This window comes from Colletes latitarsis, chromosome 8 (assembly GCF_051014445.1).
Source record: "Colletes latitarsis isolate SP2378_abdomen chromosome 8, iyColLati1, whole genome shotgun sequence".
Classification (NCBI taxonomy): Eukaryota; Metazoa; Arthropoda; class Insecta; order Hymenoptera; family Colletidae; genus Colletes; species Colletes latitarsis.
Genome location: NC_135141.1, coordinates 20,125,444 through 20,152,786, shown reverse-complemented (window position 1 = coordinate 20,152,786; position 27,343 = coordinate 20,125,444). Strand labels below are relative to the sequence as shown.

At 35.2% G+C, this 27,343-nt stretch overlaps 1 protein-coding gene across 1 annotated transcript in view; it reads left to right on the top strand.

Annotated features, from left to right (window-relative positions):
• Window positions 1-13,614: 13,614 nt before the first annotated feature.
• The window catches only part of LOC143344968 (uncharacterized), a 202,895-nt gene continuing 189,166 nt past the window's right edge, over window positions 13,615-27,343 (top strand). The window contains exon 1 of the mRNA XM_076771621.1: window positions 13,615-14,163. The gene's annotated coding sequence lies outside the window, so the exon portion shown is untranslated. The remainder of the gene's footprint in view (window positions 14,164-27,343) is intronic.

Here is a 27,343-nt window from a genome sequence, read left to right as displayed (position 1 = left end):
AACGAGGAAACACCTTTCGCGATGGAACTGCGAGCAAGGCCGCGATAAATTCCTGCTCCTCGACTCGTCGATGCCCCCAGGTGACTACCCGGTACTCTGAAATCACGCACGCACGTGGCAGAGAAATTGGAAAAATAAACACTCGAAAATCGCCAGCAATTTCTACGGGATTATTTTTTCGTAAAAAGTGCAATCTCGAGGCAAATTTCAGTGCAATTTGTTGCCTCGGGTCCCCAGAAAACTTTCAGACCCCATTTCCTGCCGTAATCTACTTAATCCCACTGGGGTAAAGTGATGCACTTTGTCTATTGGTATAAATTTTTGTTTTTATTAGTGGCAATGGGTGTTTGAAAAGGTACAATTTGCAAAATAGCTATGACTCGTCTGGAAATTGTATTAAAGCTAACTATTTAAGTTTCACAAGTTTCACAATCATGAGGCTACTCACTCGTCATCAAGCCTCGTATACTAAAATCAACACATTTTTACATTTACGAGGTATTCATAAAATAAATCTATTCTTTTTACCATTCCTTGTACGAACAAATTTAAATACAATTAAATAGTATACGTTTGAAAAGTTACACTAAATCGTACGTCAAGGGGTTAAAGCTGTGTGTGAATTGTTACCCGCGAGTTCTACAGAAATTTTCAACCCCTGTTTCAATCCCTATTTATAATAATCTAGGTTTTACTATACATAAAATTTATAATTGATACCACTGAAAATGTTATATACTTTATTGATTTTTATTTTTATTTTCAATAGGTGTTTCACAAAGTAAAAAATGTGGTACCAAAATGGCTGACTCGTGTACTTTGTCTTAAATCTTCAGCCAATATAATTTGTTCTATTTTAGTTAAAATTTATAGATAACCCCATTGACATACATTGTTGATTTTTATTTTTATTTTCCCCCTTGACAATTATTGTTTAACAAAGTAAAATATATGGTACCAAAATGGCTGACTCATGTACTTTGTCTTAAATCTTCAGCCAATATAATTTGTTCTGTTCTAGTTAGAATTTATGGATAACCCCATCGATATACTTTGTTGATTTTTATTTTTATTTTCCCCCTTGACAATAATTGTTTAACAAAGTAAAATATATGGTACCAAAATGGCTGACTCATGTACTTTGTCTTAAATCTTCAGCCAATATAATTTGTTCTATTCTAGTTAGAATTTATAGATAACCCCATTGATATACTTTGTTGATTTTTATTTTTATTTCCCCCCTTGACAATAATTGTTTAACAAAGTAAAATATATGGTACCAAAATGGTGACGACTCTTGAAGAAGACTCTCTTCACATTTATACAAAAACAAAAAGTGTTCCATAATTAAAAAAAAAAAATTTAATATCGTTGCTGTGTAGGAAGCTCCGGTTCGGAGGAGAGATCTATTCCCTGTTAGTCTTCTTCGTCCTCCGCTAGATCGTCGGTTTCATGGTCTCTGGGTCTGCTCTCAGCGCGGATGTTCACCGTTAGATTTATTCAAACGCGCGAATCTCGCCGAGTGATTTCAAATGCCAAGCATTTCTCTCCTCTTCTTTATTTACCCGGCTCTTTCGTCGTCTTCTGCGGCCCGTTTTCCCGTCTTCCTTTTCCTCCTGCGCGTGGATCCGATGAAATACGAACACACGATCCGGAGGATGAATTGTGGGCCCTCGAGGAAATCCACGAGGCCGACCCATCGACTCCTGTCCTTCTTCCGCGAGGTTCCTCCTCTTCCTGTTGGCCCGATGAAAGGGTAGCGCTCGATATTCCCAGCCTGTCGAAGTTTCTGCATTGTTCTGTCAGCCATCGATATTTTTCTTTTTTTCGTCCTCCCGCCGCTAGGGTACCCGTCGATGCCTCTCGATATCGCGTGTCGAACGTCCAGGCGAACTTCGGTACGGGGCTACGTGCCTGGAATAATGTGGGTCATTCAATTTGCCGCCTGCTCGGCCCCTTGTGATCCTTTTCTTTCAAGAGTTCAAAGTGAAAACGTCCTGTTTCACGAAATGCCTTAGTCCTTGCATCAACAAGTAGCCTGGAAACGCGTGTAACTGTGTGTTACATTCTAATTTGGGTCTACTTCTATTCAAATTTTAAATTGCAATCAAAATTACTAACCCCCTAATAGGGTAGAAGGTCAAATTACTGGTCTATTACTGAATATAATGGTGATTTTTTTCATTTTTTTTGGAGTGTACTCTAATTTATTTTGCAATATTTAGACTCACTTTACGGTGTTAAGGAAGAACTTTTCGAATATTTTTGTAATTTCTACATATTCTTCATCGAAATACGCGTTGTTTGCATTTCGAAACATTAAAATCCTCCAATCTGTTCATGAGTTATGACGTTTTAAACATACGCATGAAATTACAGTAGAACATTCCTGGTTAGTGGTCAGACATTGTATTTTCAGTAAAGAATTTTTTTCTCGAAAGTGTGTAGGATTTTGGGGGTATGTGTATTCATAAAAAATGATTACAATTAACCCCCGGAACCAAAAATAATTTTTTTAAAGCGATTTGGAATTTTTTAATTTCGTCGGATTTAGACACCTACCCTCAGTCGATTTTTCTTCAACATTCGTTTTTCATTTTTAGTAATTTTGTTTGATGCCCTACAACAAAGTTGTTTAATACTTTTTTATACGTACCCATGAGCTCTACTTCAGAAAAAAGTTTCATTGAAATATCTTCGCTATTGTAGGAGTTATAGCTATTTGAATATTGGACCATTTTTATGCGGTTTTACTTATTTTACGGGGTCAAGGAACAACTTTTCGAATATTTTTAGAATTTTTACATATTCTTCATCAAAATACGCGTTGTTTTCCGTTTGAAACATTAAAATCCTCCAATCCGTTCAGGAGTTATAACATTTTAAAGATACGCAAGAAATTTCGGGGGTGCATTTTTGGTTTTACATTATATTTTCGGTAAAGAATTTTTTTGTCGAAAGTGCGTAGGATTTCGGGGGTATGTGTAATGACCGAAAATGATTGGAATCGACCCCTGCAACCGAAAATAATTTTTTTACAACGATTTGACAAATTTTTTTTTCACCGAAAAATTTCAGCACTTTCTAGAATTTTTTTCTTGAAAATGCGTAGGATTTCGGGGGTATGTGTATTCATAAAAAATGATTATAATTAACCCCCGGAACCGAAAATAATTTTTTTAAAATGATTTGAACTTTTTATTTCGCCGAAAAATGTCAGCAGTTACTCCCTGTCAATTTTTCTTAAAAATTAGTTTTTGATTTTTAGTAGTTTTGTTTGATGCCCTACAGCAAAGTTGTTTAATACTTTTTTGTACGTACCCATGAGCTCTACTTCAGAAAAAAGTTTCATTGAAATATATTCGCTATTGTAGGAGTTATAGCTATTCGAATATTGGACCATTTTTATGCGGTTTTACTTATTTTACGGGGTCAAGGAACAACTTTTTCAATATTGTTAGAATTTCTACATATTCTTCATCAAAATACGCGTTGTTTTATGTTTGAAACATTAAAATCCTCCAATCCGTTCAGAAGTTATAACATTTTAAAGATACGCAAGAAATTTTGGAGTGACATTTCTCACCTGAAATTATATTTTCGTTAAGGAATTTTTTTCTCGAATATGGTTAGGATTTCGGGAGTATGTCTATTCACCAAAAACAATTGTAAGTAACCCCCGACACCGAAAATAATTTTTCCAGAACGATTTGAAATTTTTTAATTTCGTCGAAAAATTTGTCTACCTTCTTGAATTTTTTTCTCGAGAGTGCGTAGAATTTTAGGGATATGTATATTCACCAAAAACGATTGTAATTAACTTTCACAACTAAAAATAATTTTTTTAGAACGATTTGAAATTTTTTAATTTCGCCAAGAAATGTTTCCACCTTGTTATAGTTATTCGGATAAACCATTCCTGTATAATACTCATACTATCAAACAATTTTATTATTATTATTCATCCAATAAAAATATATCCAGTGGTAACAAAATGTAAACAAATAAATCTCTTATATTTCAAATTAACTTTAAATTATATTTTTTTTTTCCATTTTGCTTCTGAACTATTCAGCCTTTTCTTCGTCTATTTTTCTTCATTTCTTCCCTCGCGTTCGAAAAATTCGTCGGGTTCTAATCTTTAGAAGTCACTGTTTACGTTCGACGTTCAAACTTATTGTTGCCACTTTTATTTCCGATCGCGACTGTAATTAAACATCAAACCTGATGTTACTGATAGGTATCCATACGATAGTCTCGTGTCTCAATAAATCTGAAGTCGTTCGACGACATTCCTCAGGAGCTTTGGTACAGGAGTCTCAATTTCAAACGTAAACGTATCGTTAGCAGCCTAGTCTCGACTCCAACGCCAAAACACAGTCATAATTTTATCAAATTCTTTCCAATATAAAAAAAAAAAACGAAAATAAAAGTCAGAAATTATTTAGGTTACCCATAGAAACTTTTCGATCCTTTAACGTTCGATCAAACGATTTCAACTCTCTCTAGAAACTACGTACTAAGAATGAAATCAATTACATCGAGTATACGGGAAATTGAAAAGGATTACTGATCGATGCATCGTAAAAGCCACGATAATAAACGAGTTATTAATTCGCCGGTTATGCTGCAGAGAGTAAAGTCACCCTGTATAATAGCTTCGATATCTAGGCCCAGTCGTAAGTAGAATACGGCTGCATATCAATGTAGAGAGCCAGCAGGCACACTTATCGATGACACTGTTCCGTAGACATCTTCTCCAGAGAGTTGTTTATGCGGCATTTTCAACGGATTTTCTCAGCTGCTCGTTAGCGGATGGAACATCTCGATAGCAAAACGATCGCGCGAGCTACGTGTTCCCGTTCGCACACGGACTACCTGACCCAGTGCATTTAAGGTAACAGCATCACGAGGTGAAATTTAGATCATCGTCGCGCAAAGACGATAGATTTACCGCAGTTTGGACGGAGTTTCGAGAGATAGTTTCGACAGAACTCTAGTATTACAGTGTGAGCATCAAATTTTACGAGATTTATCGCGACCCAAAACGTTTACAACCAAACGAAACACAAAATTAGACATTTTAAAATAACCAAACAATGATCTGGATGCTGAAGATAGATGAAACATAGTTTAGAGACTTTAGAAAATTGTATATTTATTAAAAAGATTTTTTTTAACGAGTTACATGTGACAGATGACTTGGTTTGATAGTTCATGTACTTCATCTTTTTATTTAAGAGTAACGAAGTTAAATTATATATTTTATTTTGATTTATTTTAGTGTACCTATCAGGGAATAAAATTCCTGAAGAAGACCTTCGTTTCATCTTTTTATTTCGGATGATCTATATTATACCTATATTATACCTTCTATATACAGGGTGTTCGGCCACACCTAAAAAAATTTTAATACAGGATTCTAGAGGCCAAAATAAGACGAAAATCAAGAATACCAATTTGTTGATGGAGGCTTCGTTAAAAAGTTATTAACAATTAAATTCAAAAATTTCAAATCGTTCTGGAAAAATTATTTTCGGTTGCGGGGGTCAATTACAATCATTTTTGGTGAATAGACATACCCCCGAAATCCTACGCATTTCCGAGAAAAAAATTCATTACCGAATATCTAATCTGAAGCTAGAAATGTTACCCTGAAATTTCATGCAAATCTTTAAAACGTCATAACTCCTGAACGGATTGAAGAATTTTAATGTTTAAAAAAGCAAACAACGCGTATTTTAATGGAGAACGTGTAGAAATCGCAAAAATATTCAAAAAGTTGGTCCTTAACCCCGCAAAATGAGAAAACCCCCAAAAAAATGGTCCAATTTTCAAACAGCCATAACTCCTACAATTATGAATATATTTCAATGAAACTTTTTTCTGACGTAGAGCTCATGGGTACCTACAAAAAAGTATTACACAACTTTTCTGTAGGGCGTCAAACAAAATTACTAAAAATGAAAAAAGAATTTTTTAGAAAAATCGACAGGGGGTAGGTGCCTAATTTTTTCGGCGAAATTGAAAAGTTTCAAATCGTTTCGAAAAAATTATTTTCGGTTTCGGGGGTCAATTACAATCATTTTTGGTGAATAGACATACCCACGAAATCCTACGCGTTTTCGAGAAAAAAATTCAAGTAGGTGGACAAATTTTTAGACGAAATTAAAAAATTTTAAATCATACTAAAAAAATTATATTTAGTTACAGGGGTCAATTACAATCATTTTTGGTGAATAGACATACCCCAAAAATCCTACCCACTTTCTAGAAAAAAATTCGAGAAGGTGTGAAATTTTTCGACGGAAAAAGAAAATTTCACATCGTTTTGGAAAAATTATTTTCGGTTGCAGGGGTCAATTACAATCATTTTTGGTGAATAGACATATCCCCGAAATCTTATACAATAAAATTACCATGAAATGGTTAGTACGTACAAAAAAAAATTACTTAATAATAGAAACGTATTTTCGAGAAAAAAATTCAGTACGGGCGGAACTTTAAATGTTAATAACTTTTTAACGAAGCCTCAATCAACAAATTGGTATTCTTGATTTTCGTCTTATTTTGGTGTCTAGAATCCCCCTTTAAAATTTTTCCCGAACACCCTGTATATATCTATATTATACCTTCTATTTCTATTTTGATGTACTTATTAAGGAATAATGTTCCTGATGAAGGCTTATGTTTTTCAAATTCTGAGCGAAAAAATATATAATTGCAGCACGGTTGCTAGTTTCGAAATTAGAATTGTTAAAATCGAAGAACGAGGTGAAAGTTAAAGATAGACTAGGGGAGGTTTGAATCTTTAAAGAACTACTCTAGAGACAGATCGCTAGGAATCGAGTTCAAGCTCGAAATAAGTCACCTTAATATTTCAAATTTGACTACTTCTATCTCGACATACGACGTGTTCCAGTTATTATTTTAAAAGTCGGTACATCTTAACTCGTGTTTTATAAATTTTCTATTTCTTCATAGTTGTTTTAACGAGTATGCAACATCCCCAGAGGAAGATCTAATCATACGATCGAGATATTGTAAGTAAAGTAGGTACTTTTTAATGAAAGGAGGGGAAATTAGACGTTTCGATGGAAAAATTAAACACCTTTGGCGAAAAAAGTGACCGACAACGGGTACGTTAAAGATAGACGAAGGTTCGAAGCTTCAAAGAACCCACCTTAGACGCAAGAACGTTCGCTAGAAGCGGTATCGCGAGGCCTCATCATTTCGAACGACATATGATTACTTCCCGTAATTTGTAGGTGCCATTTATTCAACGCGAATATGTTATAAACGAAAGGAATATTACGCGAAGAAGTGTCTTATTACGACAATATGTTTCCCGACGGGTATCATCGCGCGTGTATGGTCGCGTCGAACGATCCCGGATCACGGCAGATCACCATAAATTTCGCCAATTGCGACGCGTACCTCTGCACCTACGAGTTCGCCTAGGATAATAGAATTTGTAAAAGCCGGGGTCGTTAGCTGGAATTAGAAAGCGGAATGGCTAGTTTTAGACACAACGAGCCAAGTCTTGTCGCAGGAACAATGAAACGTTATTATTGGCCGTTATTACGTTAATCCCAACGTTGATATTAGTTGTACCGCCGTTGGATTTTCATCGTTGTAGGTTTTCTAGGAGAAAGCCTACTGCTATTTCGCTTCGTTATTCTGGACGTTAACTTACTTTCGTCCCCGTTCGCTGACACGGTGGAATCCTCGTGGCGCGAACGTTCACTGAATTTCTCACAACTTTGCATCGTATATATATATGTATAATTTAATTGCGCAATACCGATCAAAGTGTCGGATAAGGAAGACCCCTTGAAAATCGAGGCAGCGAACGTTGCACCTGCCTACTTTCGTACGGCCTTCCAATGAATTATTTATCAATAATTAAATATGAAAATTAAATTAGCTTGGGAACAGTGTCTTGGTATTATGATGCTACCAAAATTAACAGTGTTGGAAATTTATTTATTTCAGGTTCAACGTAACGATAAAAATTAAATTTTATAGAAGCAAATATATTATTGAACTTACGTGTGAAAAGGAGCAGGTATTTCTTTCACTTTTGATTCTGTTCTCTTTACGTACAGTTCCGTGGCGTTCACGTGTTCATCTTTCGCATAATGGTGGTGAAATTCGACTGCAGCAGATACTCCACCCTAGATGGGAAGGATACAAATGCTCAATTTACGAATCACGTGGTCGATTAACGAGTCTGGTGGTCATTTTAAGAATCATAACTTGACTGTTATGTTAGATGGTGTCAGAGTTCCTGAGGCTTCAAAAAATATTGGGAAACGCTGAACCTCAGTTAGAAGGGATAGAAATGTTCAACTTACGAATCATTGGGTTCATTTTAAGATGCATTACTGTACACGAATTTTCATGTTTCACTAGCTGTAAGAAGAATACCCTCAGTTGGAAGAAGTAGAAATATTAAATTGGTCAGTCACATCTAGGGTTCATTTTAAGAATCATTATTGTATATTACAAATTTTCCCAACTTGACTTATATTGGTGAGTGTCAAAGTTCCTGAGGTTTCGAAAAAGATTGGGAAACGCTGAACCCTAATTGAAAGGCATAGAAATGTTCAACTTACGAATCACATATAGAGTTCATTTTAAGAATTACTACTGTAATTACCCATTCCCTTGCATCAGATATAAGTTTTATCTTACAAACGCGTTAATATTGCATATCATTTCGAGTTTCGACGCGAAATTTTGAGTTTTACGTTTACTTTAAAAAGCCCCGGTGTCGATCGTGCGCTGATAATTCGTGTGGCGTGTTGCGACGCGAGCACTCCGCATATTATGTAACGCATGCTCGGTTTGTATATCGCGTCGATCTCCTCGAGCTTGTTTGTACCCTCCGTCGGTTATTCCTCCTTCCGTGGCCGGATCGCGATAAACTTCTAAAACTCGAAGTCGTCGGGGCACCGTGGCCGCGGTGGTTGATAATTTGCGGGCTTTACACTTCAATAAATTCGCGTATCTTATCGCATCGTTATGTTTCCCGGCGGCGAGATAGGGCATGCGACGGGTTCCTTCTCGAGACCAGCCGACTCGAACGATCGTTCTCGTCCTGACAATGAATCCCATACTCTCTTTAGCTCTGTTAATGGCCCCTTCGCCGTCACATCGTAGCAAGTTCAACGATCGGGCACCGTTACTTTTCTAGTCGACGACCGTGAGGCAGAAGAGCGCCGTGTCGCGTCCCCCCGGTGGAAAGGATTTTTGGCTATTTTCGACATCAAAGTCCCCATCCCCCCCCACCTCCATCTGGCGTTTGAGCACGGGAAGAACGCGCTCGTCTGGCTAATTTCAAATGCTTTATTTTCACGACCGGTTTACCGGCATTGACTGCTGCCGCTAACTGTATAAGTTAGGAGTGGCCGATAGACTCGCGTAGACGTCTCTATCCAGCCACATGCTAAAAGCGCCTACGTGCTCGAGAAGCCCCCGGGACACCGTGGAATCTTCGATTGTCGGAATTGTAATGGACCGACCTAGCGAACCATTAACGGACGTGTTAATTCAACGTACCAGCGCGCTTATTCCACGACGCGATCCACGGATCGAATAAATCTCCGGCACCAAAGTCGAGGAGGAACGTTTTCAGCCACTCGAAACCTGCGACTCTCTTGAGAATCGGGAAGAAAATTTATCGATATAAATATTTCAACCCTCGAGGAATGTGCGGGTTCATTTTAAAGAATTTTTACTGTTTATTTTAAAGATTCTTTCGATAATTATCCTAATTAAAAAGAAATGACAGAGAAAAAAGTTTCACAGTATCTAGAAAATGAAATGTGATTTTTTTTTTTTTGTATGTTTATATTTTGTTTCTTTGATGAATCCCAGTAGGTTGCGTAGCTTTTTGTTGGTGAGGTTTTCTTTAAGTTGAGATTCCAGCTTGTATTTACGGCGAAGAGTATTGTATTTTGGGCAGTCAAGGATCAGGTGGTCCTTTGTAATTGTTGTGTTGCAGTGTTCGCATATTGGAATGGTTTCCTTTGATAATAAATATGAATGGGAGATTTTGGAGTGTCCAATTCTTATTCGGGTTATAGCAATTTGCTCTTTTCTAGTTAAAGTAGTTGTATTGTTTTCTGTAAAAAAGGAGTCATTATGTTTCTTCCACTCAGATTCCCACTGGTATTTTAACTTGATTCTAATTTCTTTAATTAAATCCTCTTTGGTGGGGATATTTTGGTAGTTAGTTGGTGAAAATGTAATTATATTTTAAGAAATCATAAATTAAGAAGTTGTTTCCCCGTTTCAAACACAGTATACGAATGAATTCGTCTTGATAAATGCTACCAGATAAAAATATATTTGGCAATTCATTTAGAAGAGTTTTATCGCCTCGCTAGATCGCTTTAATAGAAATAACGTGTCCACGTTGGGGGGGGGGGGGCGGAAGATATTCTTATCTCTCAAAAATTGTTCTTTCAGAGCCTTTAATGAATTGGTACACAAGGAAGTTTCATTAAAATCGACGAGTATTTGACAGTTGTCATCGATATCGATCGTAACGCGTTACGAGGGAAGAACAGGTTTCTTAACGTATCGTCGTATTTGTCTTGAAAACAAGTTTTTATTCGTAGCTATGGACTCAATTTTACAGCAGTCTCTTTTCTTTAAATTGATAAAAGTTTATGAAAATCTTATATCAGTTTTAAATCGTTTAAGACCTTCTTTTAACGTAATGTGAGAATGGTAAATGTTTGAACGTATCCACTGTCAACAAGAATTCACCAAACCGAAGGACAGAAAAAGCTGGGAACTAAGGTGAGGACAACTAATGACAGAGGTCCTTCGCACTTACCTGATGCCCAACTTATCTACAGGTATACTACCTGCAAGGGAGAGATGTTCCCTAACGATTTTATTACTTCCGAGTAATAGAGTACCGCTATAAGGGTCTAGCTTCCTTTTAACAATCGCACAGGTAGTCAGATATTTTAGTTTCATCTACCCAGATCAAATATTCCAACCAAGGAACTTTCCTTGCAAAGAGGTCATTCATCGTATAGAAAAAGCAATAAATTATTAGTAGGTACCAAAATTGTCACATATACAATTATTTCAAAACATAACACAGAACAATTTATACATGTATTTTTCGGAAATATTGAAATTAGTTCAAGAACATATAAATTGTTTTTTATTTAATATTGCATCCATTTTGTGTACTAAAAGAATACTTCTAGAGTGTATACGAACATATAAAATTATTTCAAAATATAACACAGAACAATTTATACATGTATTTTTCTGAAATATTGAAACTAGTTCAAGAACGTATCAATTTTTCTTTATTTAATATTGCATCAATTTTGTGTACTAGAAGAATACTTCTAGAGCGTATGCGAACATATAAAATTATTTCAAAACATAACAGAACAATTTATACATATATTTTTCTGAAATATTGAAACTAGTTCAACAACGTATCAATTGTTGTTTATTTAATATTGCACCCATTTTGTCTACTAGAGGACTACTTCTAGAGCGTATGCGAACGTATAAAATTATTTCAAAACATAACACAGAACAATTTATACATATATTTTTCTGAAATATTGAAACTAGTTCAACAACGTATCAATTGTTGTTTATTTAATATTGCACCCATTTTGTCTACTAGAAGAATATTTATAGAGCGAATAAAATCCACTGTGTTTCTCCCTTGCTATCGATGCAACGAGGAAAGTTTGTCATTAACCTCAAGTGTACCTGGCACCATTTGTCATAGTGACGTATGATACAGCAGAATGAAAGAGGAACCGGCCACGAGATATCACCGGCGGTTTAATAACGAATAAAGCATTGGATGCGCGTACTTGAAAACTCGAGTTCGCCATTCTCAATCCGACACTGTAACGTAACCTAACATTATCATAGATTACGATACTAATATCTTTTTTCTTCGAGTTTTTAGCAAAAGTCCTACTCTTGTATCTCCATATCCTCGTACCGTAGCTTCTAAATCAACTATAATACATATACATACACGTAAAAGAAAATACCAACTCCATCGTTAATTCAATTCTTTGTTTATTACATTCAGAATGTAAGATATAACATACACATAGTATAAAAGTAACATTACAAGTGATAAACATAAAGGTCCATAATTTCCGTTGCGTTGCTCAAAACAGGCAACTAGGAAAACAGAATAAATCCCCTAGATATTATTTCGCTCAACGTATTCGCAATATTTATATTTTTAATTGGGAGAGTCCAGAGACGGAAAAATATGAAAAATGCACGAAACGATTCGTAACAGATTTTCGGAAAGAACGTAATTACTTTTGTAACGGGGTTAGCGGCGTACAGTGGGCCAGATCAAATATTTTAGTGTCATTTTAGTATAACTTTTGGACCATTAAAGTAAAAATATTACAAAATTCTCGCGTTTTAATAATGTATGGAATATTTTTTAATTACTCTTACTATATCTAATTAATTTTATATTTATGTTTATTTAATTCGTCTCTGCAATGTTTTAAATGTAATTGTTTCATACAAATGTAGCAAAATAAACCAGAAATGTATTTCTTGTTTGATATATATATTATTTTCTTAGATAATTTATATTGAAAAACATTTAGTTTTTGGATTATATAGAAATATATAATTCAATATTATTCCAGATAGTATTATTAAAGACTGTAACAAAATGTCTGTTATATTGGGATGATACAATCTTAGCATTTGGTTTTTGAAGTTATGGGCTGAGTTCTGCTGCCCTTATTTGAGTAATTCCATAGCTTCAGGATCTAATAATTTTTTTCTTCTTTTGTATGATTGTAATCTAATTGTTGATATAAATGGTGGTTATAATTTTTATATATTATCTAAAAGAAAGCATCCTGGAAACATTGAGATGTGTTCGAACGTGGAACAACTTGGGACTCAAAAGATATTCCTTGTCAATTGTAAAAATATTGACGATTTTCTGTAGTACATTCAACGTTACATTCCTAGTACATTAAATACAATAACTTCAGCTGTAATTAATACGTTTTAATAGAAAATAATGTTGTTTATTGTAGAAAAGAAAGAAAGTACATTTTTCGAGCGTCAAACGTACATTTGAAAATGTTAACAGTTCGATGCAGCTATAATTTATAATTAATTTTACCAATTCTTTAATTTTTAAGGTCAGTAGATATTCGAAAGGCAATACCAATTGATTAAAAATCGATATGTAAAAGTTCATTTTTTGGTAAAACGTCGCTAAAATCCATCCAGCCCACTGTGCGGCGTCGCGCGCGTTTTCGAGCGACGAATTAGATGGCCGTGTCGCGAGAGATCAAAGAGAAAATGTCCGCGCGGAACGCGGAGAAATAGGAAATCGTTTCTCGGGGACAGCTCTGGCCCTGAAAGAAGACAGAATTTAATTTGCGTCGGTTTGACCGCCGATAGGCAAGGATTAGCAAAAGCATGGAAATATCAATAGCCCCGCGGCCGTCAATCGGTCGACGCACGTAATACTCGAGGGCCACGTTCGGCCGTTTCCGTGCACGGTCGGTCGACCTCGGCCGGCCAGCATTGTCCCGTGTTGTCAGTTCGCCGCAAGCCAGCATCGCGTGCGCGTCGTGTGCTTCCGTTAGAAGCGATCAGCGGGAAAATGTGACGATTCAAAAGGTTCGCCGACCTGTCGTTCGAATCGCAGCACGCCCGTGTGACCTCTACGAGCGATTAAAAGAACCGCGTACGATAGGTGGACGCGTCGCGCGCAGTGAATCGAGGTTTCCGTTTCGCGGTGTCCATCCTCTCCCCCCATAAGTGTCGTGTTGTTCTCTCGGGTTTGTGTGACAGTGTCTTTTGGTGGTTCGTGGCCGATTCCCGTGGATTCGACGAAATATAATCGTCGTCGCGTGGATGGCCGAGAGCGTGGTTCCCTCGATGTGAGATTTCGACCGTAGAAACTTGAGGGATACGGCGTCGGCATGTCTCTGTGTACGTTGACTCGAGGTCGACAGTCCTTGAGCCCGAAGTTTTTCGGGCATTTATCTTGATCGCGCGACAGCGAAGGAAAAAAAAAAACGTCCCAGGAGAAGTCGAGGAGTCCCGAGTCGACAAATATTCAGACGTCAGTCGCATGTCTTCGTTCCTGACGCTTCATTAAAGGTAACCGTTAAAACGCATTTCTATCGAAAGTTACGATCGCGCGAGGCATATCGAGACATTACGAAAACATCGAGGAACCCGATAATTTATGTAATCGATTATCGTTGAGCGTACCGTTGTCGAGACGTTCGATGTAGAATCTATCGTGGAATATCGCTGGACAAATTCGACGCCGCGTGTTGTAGGTTAGGAGGTTAACCGGTAAACCGTGTCATTACGATTTGAACTAGAATTAGCGAACGTATTTGCAATTCTATTAACCGCGATCGATCTGTCACCGCCGATCGACCGTGATTGCTATTTTAACCAATCGCGATGAAGTAAACTCGCAACCGTTAACAAGCCTCGCGAGCGATAATGCGTTGGTAAATAAAGTAAACGCGAAGCATAATTCGCTAATTATTTTTCAACGAACGAACCTACGATGTTTAATGCGTACATTTCGTTCGTACGTAATGTTATTTATTCGTTCGGTTTAGCTCGTCTCGGTGCTTCCTGATTCTCATAGACGGTCTCGACGACTTTTCCGAGAAGTAGCAAGTTCGTTCACGAAATAGTAAACAAAGTAATTCAGCGTGACGTGTTTACATTCAGGGCATAGCTGTCTCCCGGCTCGATTACATTTCCGTTGTACAAACTGGCCCGTCGAATTAATTCTCACCGGTTTTGGATTTCAACTTTAAAATAAACGTAGCTGGTTAGTTGTATTATTAACTTTCTGAAGTAAAACAGAAGTGAAATATTTTTAATTATTATTGTCGATGGTCCAAATTGTTATATGACTCAACCATTCACCAAATAATCTTTTGAAAATTGTTTATTCAAGCAGTCTGCTTTCTCTGTATACTTAATTATATTTTTACTTTCATCATGATATTTAATCACAGAAAAATTCGTGAAAGTAGTAATTTAATTTATTTTCTAATATAGTTGTAATTTATAACAGGCTGTTTCTTGGCTAAAAACTCAACAGTTAATGACAAAACAGATGAAAGCAACGCAGATAGATGGTATTTGGGTTAGGTCTAGGTTCTGTGTACAGCTATGCTACTTTTTGCCAGATGCAGTATACTTATATTGATGTTAGGTTTTAAACCCAGCATTTCTAGCAGGTTTATTTTATTTTGATAGATACAGAGTAATTTTAGAAAGTAGGACAGACCCTGTAGCTCTTTTCTAAGCAAAGATACAAATATTTGATGAAGGAAAAAGCTATCTCTATGTAATTACGAGTTTAATAAATATTAAGAAAAATCTAACCAGGAGTCGTGTATTGGAAGAAAGGCTTGTTTCTAAATGAGCTACAGCTATTCCAGCTCTCAGAATCACCCTGTACACGTGCAATTTACTTCTCGTATGCGTAATAAAGACATTTAATAACAGTAATACACTATTTACGAGCATAGTATAATTAGGGCTGTTACGTTACTGTCACTACATAAGAATACTTCATCTCGTAAAGCGACTCCTATTAGCAATTACTACCATTTCAGTGCAATATTTACCTCATTTATGTAACTCTGTATAAATAACAAATTAAATAGTGCTCGATTATTTAGGTTACCTTCTGATCAAAATATCAATAAATAGTTTTTTTTTTTTAATCAAAAGGCCTCAAGTATTAATTCCAACTATTCCAGAGTCTGAAAGGGTCAATAACATCGTACTTATGGTCACAATCTTTTGTCCATCGCGCGTGGTATTACCCAGCTAATTTAGTTTTCAAAGCGGGCGAAGGGATTTTGGTGCGGTTCGAAACCGATCAGAGATTTTTTCCCCCCGATTCGAAACGCGTGCACGATTTGCAATCCAGCGGGATCGGTCCTCTCCTCGGCTCGTTAAACAAGTTGCAACGGCCTCGAAAAAGCGTTGTTCGTGATTGCGACGGGGGTATAGTTTGCCGCGGATCGTCATTGCTGGGAAACGAAAGTTTTACGACCGCGAAAAAAGTTCAGTTGCGCGTAATGGGTTTTCAAGGTAAGACAGATCGTAATAATCCCTTGAACCCTCCGTGCGCTGGTCGCGTCTTAAGATCGATGTTGCAAGAAACCCGCGGGTCCCGCGTTATGATTGTTAGGGTTTTATTCAGCCGTTATTGCATCGGTCGTTAGCGGGGCCCTCTATTTCATCTCTGCTCGCGGAGTTACGATTTCGAGTTCGTTTTCTTTTTTTTTTTTTCCTCCTTTCTTTCTGGCTCGCAGGTGATCCTCGCTCGGGGAGAGGAAAGTTCACAGAGAGCGGTTTACTCTTTGCTTGGGGAAAACCTTTGGGAGTTATCAATAATTTATGAGACGATCCTCCTCGCAATACGATCGCGAAAAGTTCGGAGAGGCTCGACGAAACGGGACGACTTTCTTCCGACGAGGGGGGGGGGGGGGGGAGGGGGAGGACACACCTTTGGCGTTTCTCGACTTTTGATTCGACGGCGTATCATTTTGCTCCGTTAGCGACGTTCCATTCAGCCGGTTACTGAATTTCCACGAGGCTCCTTTAAACGGGTCTTCTGACTCGAAACGCTAAAAAGAAACGGTTTTTCATGAATTTTTCTACCCGGCGTCGTTGACGATAGCGTTTTCAATCTTTGCACATTTATTTATACGCGTTTCAGGGAGCACGGGTATTTTTTTTGGTATATTTCATCGTGCAGAAACATTTATTTTTTTCAATCTTTGTACGACAGACTTTTGGGTCCATTTTGACCCGAATCTGTATGTGTGTATTTTTATTTGTGAATTTTTTATTTATTTCTGTAAGTTCGTTCAGTATTATTGATATTGTTATTTATTGAAATCTAGAACTTCACGGCCTTGAAATAAATATTTTGAATCGTTCGGAATTATGTACTTGTTACTTACGGAAATATTTACTTTTTTCAATTTTTGCACGACAGATTTCTGGGTCCATTTTGACCCGAATCTAAATTTTATTATTTTTCATACGTATTTTTTATTTCTTTTTGTAAGTTTGTTCAGTATTATTGTTATTATTATTTGTTAAAATCTAGAACTTCACGACTTTAAAATAAATATTTTGAATCATTCGGAATTATGTACTTATTACTTGTAGAAATATTTATTTTTTTCAATTCTTGCACGACAGATTTCTGGGTCTACTTTGACCCGAATCTGAATTTTATTATTCTTCGTACGTATGTATTTTTATTTGTAAATTTTTTATTTATTTTCACGAGTTCGTTCGGTATTATTGATATTGTTATTTATTAAAAACTAGAAGATCGCAGCCTTGGAATAAATATTTGGAATTATGTACTTTGACTTGCATTGTTTTGAGCGTTTCGACTTGTTAATATATAGTTTCTTTTTTTTCTTAGGCACGACAGTAATTATCAATGTTAATTTAGTTTGCAAATTCCCGGGAAAGTTTCGCATAGTCAGTGAGGCTTGGTCTGGTGGCTTTAGTCAGTAGTGTGCTCAAGGAATGTTAGGAACTTCGGTTTTATGGAATATTAACCCTTTCACTGTTGAGCCCGTACGTCGTACAGGCACGCTGGTAATATGAAACTGTTGACCCCACAAGAGCAACGGGATTAGTTAACATCATGAGACCAAAATGATCCAAAACTGTAATAATTCTGTGGGTGGGTCGAGTCTGTTAAAATTTGACACATTATCCAACATTAGAAATGAGAAAGAAGCAGTATAAAAAAAATATTTCTCCATTTATGCAAGAAATTTGTTCATACTATATAAAAGAAAAATTTATTATATAAATTCTAATTATATTAATTTTCTTTTTCTTGGTCTAATAAATGGGAAAATATTTTGTATTAGGAAGAATATTATACAGGATGTTCGGCCAACCCTGGGAAAAATTTTAATGGAGGATTCTAGAGGCCAAAATAAGACGAAAATCAAGAATACCAATTTGTTGATGGAGGCTTCGTTAAAAAGTTATTAACGTTTCAAGTTCCGTCCGTACTGAATTTTTTTTCTCGAAAATGCGCAAGATTTCGGGGATATGTCTATTCGCCAAAAATGATTGTAATTGACCCCTGCAACCGAAAATAATTTTTCCAAAACGATTTGGAATTTTTTTTCTCCGTCGAAAAATTTTACACCTTCTCGAATTTTTTTCTAGAAAATGGGTAGGATTTCGGGGGTATGTCTATTCGCCAAAAATGATTGTAATTGACCCCTGCAACCGAAAATAATTTTTCCAAAACGATTTGAAATTTTTTTTTTTCGTCGAAAAATTTAGGCACCTAATTAGATTTTCAGTAAGGAATTTTTTTCTCGAAAGTGGATAGGATTTCGGAGGTATATGTAATGACCAAAAATAGTTGTAATTGACCCCTGCAACCGAAAATAATTTTTCCAAAACGATTTGAAATTTTAAAATTTAATTATTAATAACTTTTTATCGAAGCCTCCATCAACAAATTGGTCTTTTTGATTTTCGTCTTATTTTGGCCTCTAGAATCTCCCATTAAAATTTTTCCCAGGGGTGGCCGACACTGTATATTATATTAGAAAATTAATATATAAATTAGACTTAGTGAATCAAGCTATCCAAGTATCATTCAAATTAAATATACTCAACTCTCTATAGAAACGTAAAATGGATGCCCAAAAAAAGGATCCCCGAAAATGGAGAATTATTTTCTAACACAGTAATCTTTTTCTAGCATATTAATCTACTAGATTGTATTTAATAAATTTCTAATTTATAGATATATAAATACCAGAACACTTGCTACTAATATTTCAAGTTAAATCAAAATGAATAAAAATTAAACAAAAAAAATCTCCAAAAACAGTATGTTTATAGATACAATGTACTACAACCCAAAGTTCAACATTTTTTAATCTACCACGAAGTACACACTAATTCATAGATAAACAACTATAGGGCGAACCATTTTTATCGCAATATATGACCATTTTAATTGACAATAAAAAAGGTAAAGGGTGTTGTAATCGAAGGAAGAAAAGTTTCTTAAGTTTAGAAATGTCTATAGACGCGTTAATCATGAGCTCGAGGATGTTAGAAAGGAAAATCGTCGCCTCTGCCAGGAAATTCGCGCCACGAGATAAGTTTCAGTTTCGGCTACGTGCTCTCGTCTCTCGAACATCCGAGGACAGATTACACGACTGGCGTGTATAGTTGGCGGTTGATTCTGATGAATCTTGCTCCCTGGGTTTCGTGTAATTTCAAGTTTGTACTGCGAGGAGCGTTAAATTATCGGGTGGCAACTTTGTTCGTTGAACTATTTGGGTGGGCAGGATTGGCGTGGACGTTTTTGCAGAGCAGATTTGTTTGTCTTAGGCATGCATCAAACGGGAAAAAGGTTCTGTTATAACGTGACGTGGCCGTTTATGCGATTGCTCGACCGTATCGTAAGTGTTCAACTTATTTGATGGGGACCGTTAAGACGTCGTGCGTGAATCTTCAAATAATTACATGATTCGTTGGGGCTAATTTGGGTTAGAAAAAATTGGGTTACACACTGTCTAAGCAATTATAGTTATGTTAATGGCACATTAATTTACACCTTTGCCCCTGAGTTTTAATTTAAAAATATTTTAGTAAAGAGAAAAGGCACAGTAAAATTTTGAGAATATTTATTTATTTATTATTTGGGTAAATATAATATTTTCACAGTTGATTAAATTTTGGTGCAAATAAATACACTACAATTATTGGTAGTTCTAGTGTTAATAATTAAAACAGATTAATGCACTGTGTACCTCATAAATATACAGGGTGGTAGGCCACCCGAGGGAAAAATTTTAATGGGAGATTCTAGAGGGCAAAATAAAACGAAAATCAAGAATATCAATTTCTTGATTGAAGCTTCCTCATAAAGTTATTACAAAAATTAAATTAAAAAATTTCAAATCATTCTGAAAAAATTATGTTTGGTTGCGCAGATAAATTACAATCATTTTTGGTCATTACACGTACCCCCGAAATCCTACGCATTTTCGAGAAAAAAATTCCTTACCGAAAACCTAATGTGAGACCAAAAATGCTTCCTTGCATTTGAATCTTTAAAACGTCATAACTCCTGAACGGATTGCACGATTTTAATTTTTAAAAAGGCAAACAACGCGTATTTTGATGAAGATTATGTAGAAATTCTAAAAATATTGGAAAAGTTACTCCTTGAACCCGCAAAATGAAGAAAACCCCATAAAAATGGTTCAATATTCAAACGACCATAACTACTACAATAGTGAAAGGATTTAATTGTAACTTATTTTTTAAGTAGAGCTCATGGGTACCTACAAAAAAGTATTAGAGAATTTTTCTGTAGAGCGTCAATCAAAATTACTAAAAATAAAAAATGAATTTTTAAGAAAAATCGACAAGGGGGTAGGTGCCTAAATTTCTAGGTGAAAAAAAAATTTCGTATCGTTCTAAAAAAATTATTTCTTGATTCTGTGGTCATATACAACCATTTTTGGTGAACACATATACCCCCGAAATCCTACCCACTTTCGAGAAAAAAATTGGGTTATGTGCTGAAATTTTTCGGCGAAAAAAAAATGTTTCAAATCGTTCTAAAAAAATTATTTTCGGTTGCAAGGGTCGATTACAATTATTTTTGATCATTACACATAGCCCCGAAATCCTACGTATTTTCGAGAAAAAAATTCAGTACGGGCGGAACTTTAAACGTTAATAACTATTTAACGGAGCCTCCATTAAAATAAAGTAGAATCTTCCATTAAAATTTTTCCCAGAGGTGGTCGAACACCCTGTATAAACAATATTCTCTGCTATGCTGTATATGTATAAAAATTACAGAAACTAGAATGACAAAAACAATATCAATTATAATGAAAAATGTGAAAATAATCGTTGTATATAAGTGGTTAAAGAAGAATCCAACGAAACAAGTTAACATAAGTTACAGAAACTGAAATGACGAAACCCAGTATTAATTATAATTATTCTTAAGAAACTTACAAATAATCGTTGTACATATATGGTTAAAAGAGAATCCAATGAAACAAGTTGACAAAAATTACAGAAACCAAAATGAGGAAACCAGTATTAATTACAAATTTTTCTTAAGAAACTTATAAATAATCGTTGTATATACATGGTTAAAAACGAAATCAACGAAACAAGTTGACAAAAGTTACAGAAACTAAAATGACAAAACCTACTATTAATTATACATTACAATTATATTAATGGTACATTAATTTACACCTTTGCTCCTGAGTTTTAATTTAAGAAATATCTTGGTAAAGATAGAAGACACTGTAAAATTTTGAGAATATTTATTTATTTATTATTTGGGAAAGTATAATATTTTTACAGTCGAGGTAGAGAACAATACTTATGTAACAACAGCACGCAATATAGAAATATGCAGAGAACAAAAATTCGTGACTCATAATTTAATTATAAATTCTGAACCTGATCTTCGAACGACGAAATTTTAATATTATATCCATAAAATCGAAATTACTCTTGCACGTCTCGTTGAAAAAATTGTATCAGTTTCAAAGCAATTTTAAAATTGTTCAGTTTAACAGATTTTCTACAACGATATCGTTAGGAATTTTCACCCAGAATACAGGAAATTTATCGTCAGCGAAATAACAGCACTTTGCATAATCAAGAGACACGTTACCTAACGCAAAATAGAAAAATTAAACTACTTGATTTTAATATACTTGCTGTCGTATCGATGTTATCTTAAATTCAGCACCAAGGGACAGACACTTAACAAATTAAAAGCATTTCAATTTGCACGATCGAGAAACAAGTTGCATACTCGACGCGCGACAGGAAAAATCCCGCGGATTTGATGAGTTTAATCCGCTTTGCTATCGGTGTTATCTCGAATTTAACGAGAAAAGGAAGGGATTCATCGTCGAGAAAGTAGAAGCGTCTCGGTTTGCGATGATCCTGGAAACAAGATGCTCGAGTTTCACGAATATTTACGGACGTGGAAATTGTTTATTCCATAAAGAAACAAATAATATAGCGGCAACCGTGGTACAGTAAGAAAGCTGTTCTAAGTGTAACAGACTCGTTCCAGAGTCCAGTCATTTTAAATTGTACGCGAAATGCAGCAAAGTCATCGTCAGGTGGGGGAAATAAGAGCATTTCAATTTGCATGATCAACGACAATTCCGAGGGCATCTTGGCAGGAATGGCGGCCGGAACGAACGGTAGCCGCCTTTGGAACACAAATTGGCCGATTTCGTCGGCCTCACCTTTGACAAATCTTCGCCGTATCGTTGATTTAAGAAGGCGTTCCGTCGAGCAGGCCAGAAGGCGGCTTCCCTCTCAGCTGATTCGATCTCGTTTCTGGTTTCTCCGTTTCGTGCGTCTTTTTTCCATCGTCTTTTTTTTCCTCTCTGTTCCTTTTCGATCGCGTTCCACAACGTGGCCGCTGTGTTGCTCTCGCGCCCTACGCGAACCACCGTTCGCATAACCGATTTTGCACGTTCGAATGCGACGCGTGTCGAGGGAAACGTTTTGTCAAATTTAAATTGGTATTAAATATTATTGGTATTGTTTAAAATTGCTGTTACGAATTTAAATTGGTTACTCGACCATTTGCTCTCGCGGATCATTTCGACACGAATGATAATTATTAAATATTTTTCAATAGATTTCTTTAAATGCTACGCGAACCACCGTTTGCATAACCGATTTTACACGTCGAATGCGACGCGTGTCGAGGGAAACGTTTTGTCAAATTTAAATTGGTATTAAATATTATTGGTATTGTTTAAAATTGCTGTTACGAATTTAAATTGGTTACTCGACCATTTGCTCTCGTGGATCATCTCGACACGAATGATAATTATTAAATATTTTTCAATAGATTTCTTTAAATGCTACGCGAATCACCGTTTGCATAACCGATTTTGCACGTTCGAATGCGACGCGTGTCGAGGGAAACGTTTTGTCAAATTTAAATTGGTATTAAATAATATTGGTATTGTTTAAAATTGCTGTTACGAATTTAAATTGGTTACTCGACCATTTGCTCTCGTGGATCATTTCAACACAAATGATAATTATTAAATATTTTTGAATAGGTTTCTCTAAATACTACGCGAACCACCGTTCGCATAACCGATTTTGCACGTTCGAATGCGACGCGTGTCGAGGGAAACGTTTTGTCAAATTTAAATTGGTATTAAATATTATTGGTATTGTTTAAAATTGCTGTTACGAATTTAAATTGGTTACTCGACCATTTGCTCTCGTGGATCATCTCGACACGAATGATAATTATTAAATATTTTTCAATAGATTTCTTTAAATGCTACGCGAACCACCGTTTGCATAACCGATTTTGCACGTTCGAATGCGACGCGTGTCGAGGGAAACGTTTTGTCAAATTTAAATTGGTATTAAATATTATTGGTATTGTTTAAAATTACTGTTACGAATTTAAATTGGTTACTCGACTATTTGTTCTCGCGGATTATCTCGACACGAATGATAATTATTAAATATTTTTCAATAGATTTCTTTAAATGCTACGCGAACCACCGTTTGCATAACCGATTTTGCACGTCGAATGCGACGCGTGTCGAGGGAAACGTTTTGTCAAATTTAAATTGGTATTAAATAATATTGGTATTGTTTAAAATTGCTGTTACGAATTTAAATTGGTTACTCGACCATTTGTTCTCGTGGATCATCTCGACACGAATGATAATTATTAAATATTTTTCAATAGATTTCTCTAAATTCTACGCGAACCACCGTTCGCATAACCGATTTTGCACGTTCGAATGCGACGCGTGTCGAGGGAAACGTTTTGTCAAGTTTAAATTAGTATTAAATATTATTGGTATTGTTTAAAATTACTGTTACGAATTTAAATTGGTTACTCGACCATTTGTTCTCGCGGATCATTTCAACACAAATGATAATTATTAAATATTTTTCAATAGATTTCTTTAAATGCTACGCGAACCACCGTTTGCATAACCGATTTTGCACGTTCGAATGCGACGCGTGTCGAGGGAAACGTTTTGTCAAATTTAAATTGGTATTAAATATTATTGGTATTGTTTAAAATTGCTGTTACGAATTTAAATTGGTTACTCGACCATTTGCTCTCGCGGATCATCTCGACACGAATGATAATTTTTAAATATTTTTGAATAGATTTCTCTATATTCTCTGTTCAAAATGGTTTAGTGAATTTCATCTCAGATTGTTGAATGTAGAAAATTAATTATTTCTTTGGAATGTGTATTTTAGGAACGTTGGTATTTACATACTTGGAATGTGTGAAGTTATTTGTAAGATAACATTTTTTAATAGATGTATATCAAAGTTTTGTAGATTGTTATTTTTGATCGTAAATCAATTTTTCTTATTACGAAGATTTTACTATTTTAAAGATTCGTTACAGAAACTACTTTTTTTTTACTTTTACGATCAGAGCAAATCAGAGTATCCACTACCAAATTAAATTAAATTAATTGGGTGTTACATTTTTTATTTATTAAGCTACGCAACCCAATAATAAAACTGGATTATCACCATTATAAAAGACTATACCTCGCCTTGAAAATTTTAAAGAAAGAACAATTAGAAAATAAGAACGATTAGATAAAAAACATTTTGAACAGAGCACCTGTAGTAGAACAAATTGATTAAGTTATGTGATCTAGCCTCTATAAATGGTCAAAAAATGATATTTATGATTTCTCTGACTTAAACCTCAGAAGTTTTCTTATTACCTATTAAGCTGTACTGGATTATCAGTAATTGTGCATATTAACACTAGAACTAACAAAACAGGTAAAATGACTAATTTGTGACTTCTAATAAAATTTATAAAAAGTTTATTCGACTGAATTTTTTTAAAAATTTTCTTTAAAAGAATGAATAATACTTATTTCCATTGGATTGAATATTTTTTTACGTATCTATCGTTTTAATTTCTTTGGTGTAAATAAATATACTACAATTATTGGTAGTTCTAGTGTTAACAATTAAAACACAGTTTAATGCACTGTGTACCTAATAAATATATAAACAATATTCTCTGCTATGCTGTATGCAAAAATTACAGAAACTAGAAAGACAAAAACAGTATTAATTATAACAAAAAATGTAAAAATAATCGTTTTATATACATGGTTAAAGAAGAATCCAATGAAAGAAGTTGACAAAAAATACAGAAATTGAAATGACGAAACCCAGTATTAATTATAATTTTTCTCAAGAAACTTACAAATAATCGTTGTACATATATGGTTAAAAGAGAATCCAATGAAACAAGTTGACAAAAATTACAGAAACCAAAATGAGGAAACCAGTATTAATTACAAATTTCTCACAAGAAACTTAAAAATAATCGTTCTATATACATGATTAAAGAAGACTCTAACGAAACAAATTTACTAAAATTACGGAAACTAAAATAGCAAACCCCCATATTAATTATAAATTTTTCACAAGAGATTTACAAATAATCGTTGTATACAGGTTGTGCGGCCACCCCTGGGAAAAAATTTGAATGGAAGATTCTAGAGGCCAAAATCAAGAATATCAATTTGTTAATTGAGGCTTCGCTAAAATTGATTAAAAAATTAAATGAAAAAATTTCAAATTATTCTAAAAAAATTATTTTCGATTGCAGGGGCCAATTACAATAATTTTTTATCAGTAGACATATCTTCGAAATCCTAACCATTTTCGAGAAACAAATTCCTTTCCGAGAATATAACTTTTGGCCAAATATCTCACTCCAAAATTTCGTGTGTATCTTTAAAACGTCATAACTATTGAACGGATTGGAGGATTTTAATGTTTCCAAAGGCAAATGACGCGTATTTTAATAGAAAACATGTAGAAATTCTAACAATATTGAAAAAGTTGTTCCTCGACCCCGTAAAATAAGTTAAAACCACGTAAAAATCGTCCAATTTTCAAATTGCCATATCTCCTACAATAGTGAACATATCTCAATGAAACTTTTTTCTGAAGTAGAGCTCATGGGTACGTACAAAAAAGTATTAAACAGCTTTGCTGTAGGGCATCAAACAAAACTACTAAAAATCAAAAACTAATTTTTAAGAAAAATTGACAGGAGGTAGGTGTCTAAATTTCTCGGCGAAAAAAAAAATTTCAAATCGTTCTGGAAAAATTATTTTTCGTTGCGGGGGTCAATGTCAATCATTTTTTGTGAATAGACATATCTTCGAAATCCTAACCATTTTCGAGAAAAAAATTAATTATTGAAAATATAATGTCTGACCATAACTGTCTGTTACCCTGAAAATTGAAAAGTTTCAAATCATTCTGAAAAAATTATTTTCGGTTGCAGGGGTCAATTTCAATCATTTTTGGTGAATACACATACCCTCGAAATTCTACATACTTTCGAGAAAAAAATTCTTTACCGAAAATATACTATGTGGAAATGTTTCTATAATTTTTTAACGAAGCCTCAATCAACAAATTAGCATTCTTGATCTTCGTCTTATTTTAGCTTCTAGAATCTCTAATCTATATATACGATTAAAAAAAATCCAACGAAAATGACAAAAATTACAGAAATTAAAATGACGGATCCCAGTATTGATAATAAACGTTGTTAAGTTTTATCATTGGTTTTTATTATTTTAGACGACAAGCAAATTACTTTGTTACTGTTACAACAGCTTACGTTTTACTTCGAGAGCATTCTTCACAACGCGATATATATTTATATACATACATACATGGTAGATATATTTGGACAATAGATGTCACGCGTCTGTTTATTTCGTACGTAGATCGCGTACTAGCTTATCGATTTCAATTATTCTTAACAAACGTTACCTTAAAAATAATCGTTGGAGTTATATACGTGGTTAAAAAGGAACTTAACGGAATCAGTTAACATTTTGGAATTGCGTTCGGTTGCCGCGTAACACTGAATTTGAATGGAGCGTCGTCGGGGACCGTAAATCTGCCATCGGTTGGAAAAAATCGCCGGAATGTGATCTTCGGCCGGTGAGTAGTTCCATGGTCGTTATCAGGACGAGTGCACCTGGTATCCTTGTTCCTGCCGCGGATTCCCAGGAGACCTCCATCCGATGTTTACGAGGGATCGCGGTTGTCGTAAGTAGGCACTTCGGCTTCCCTCTTTTCTCTCTTCCTTTCTGCTCTGTCTGGCTCCGCCGTAAGTAGGCATCGGTGAGGTTCTCATGGTAGCCGGAACAGATCCTCTCGA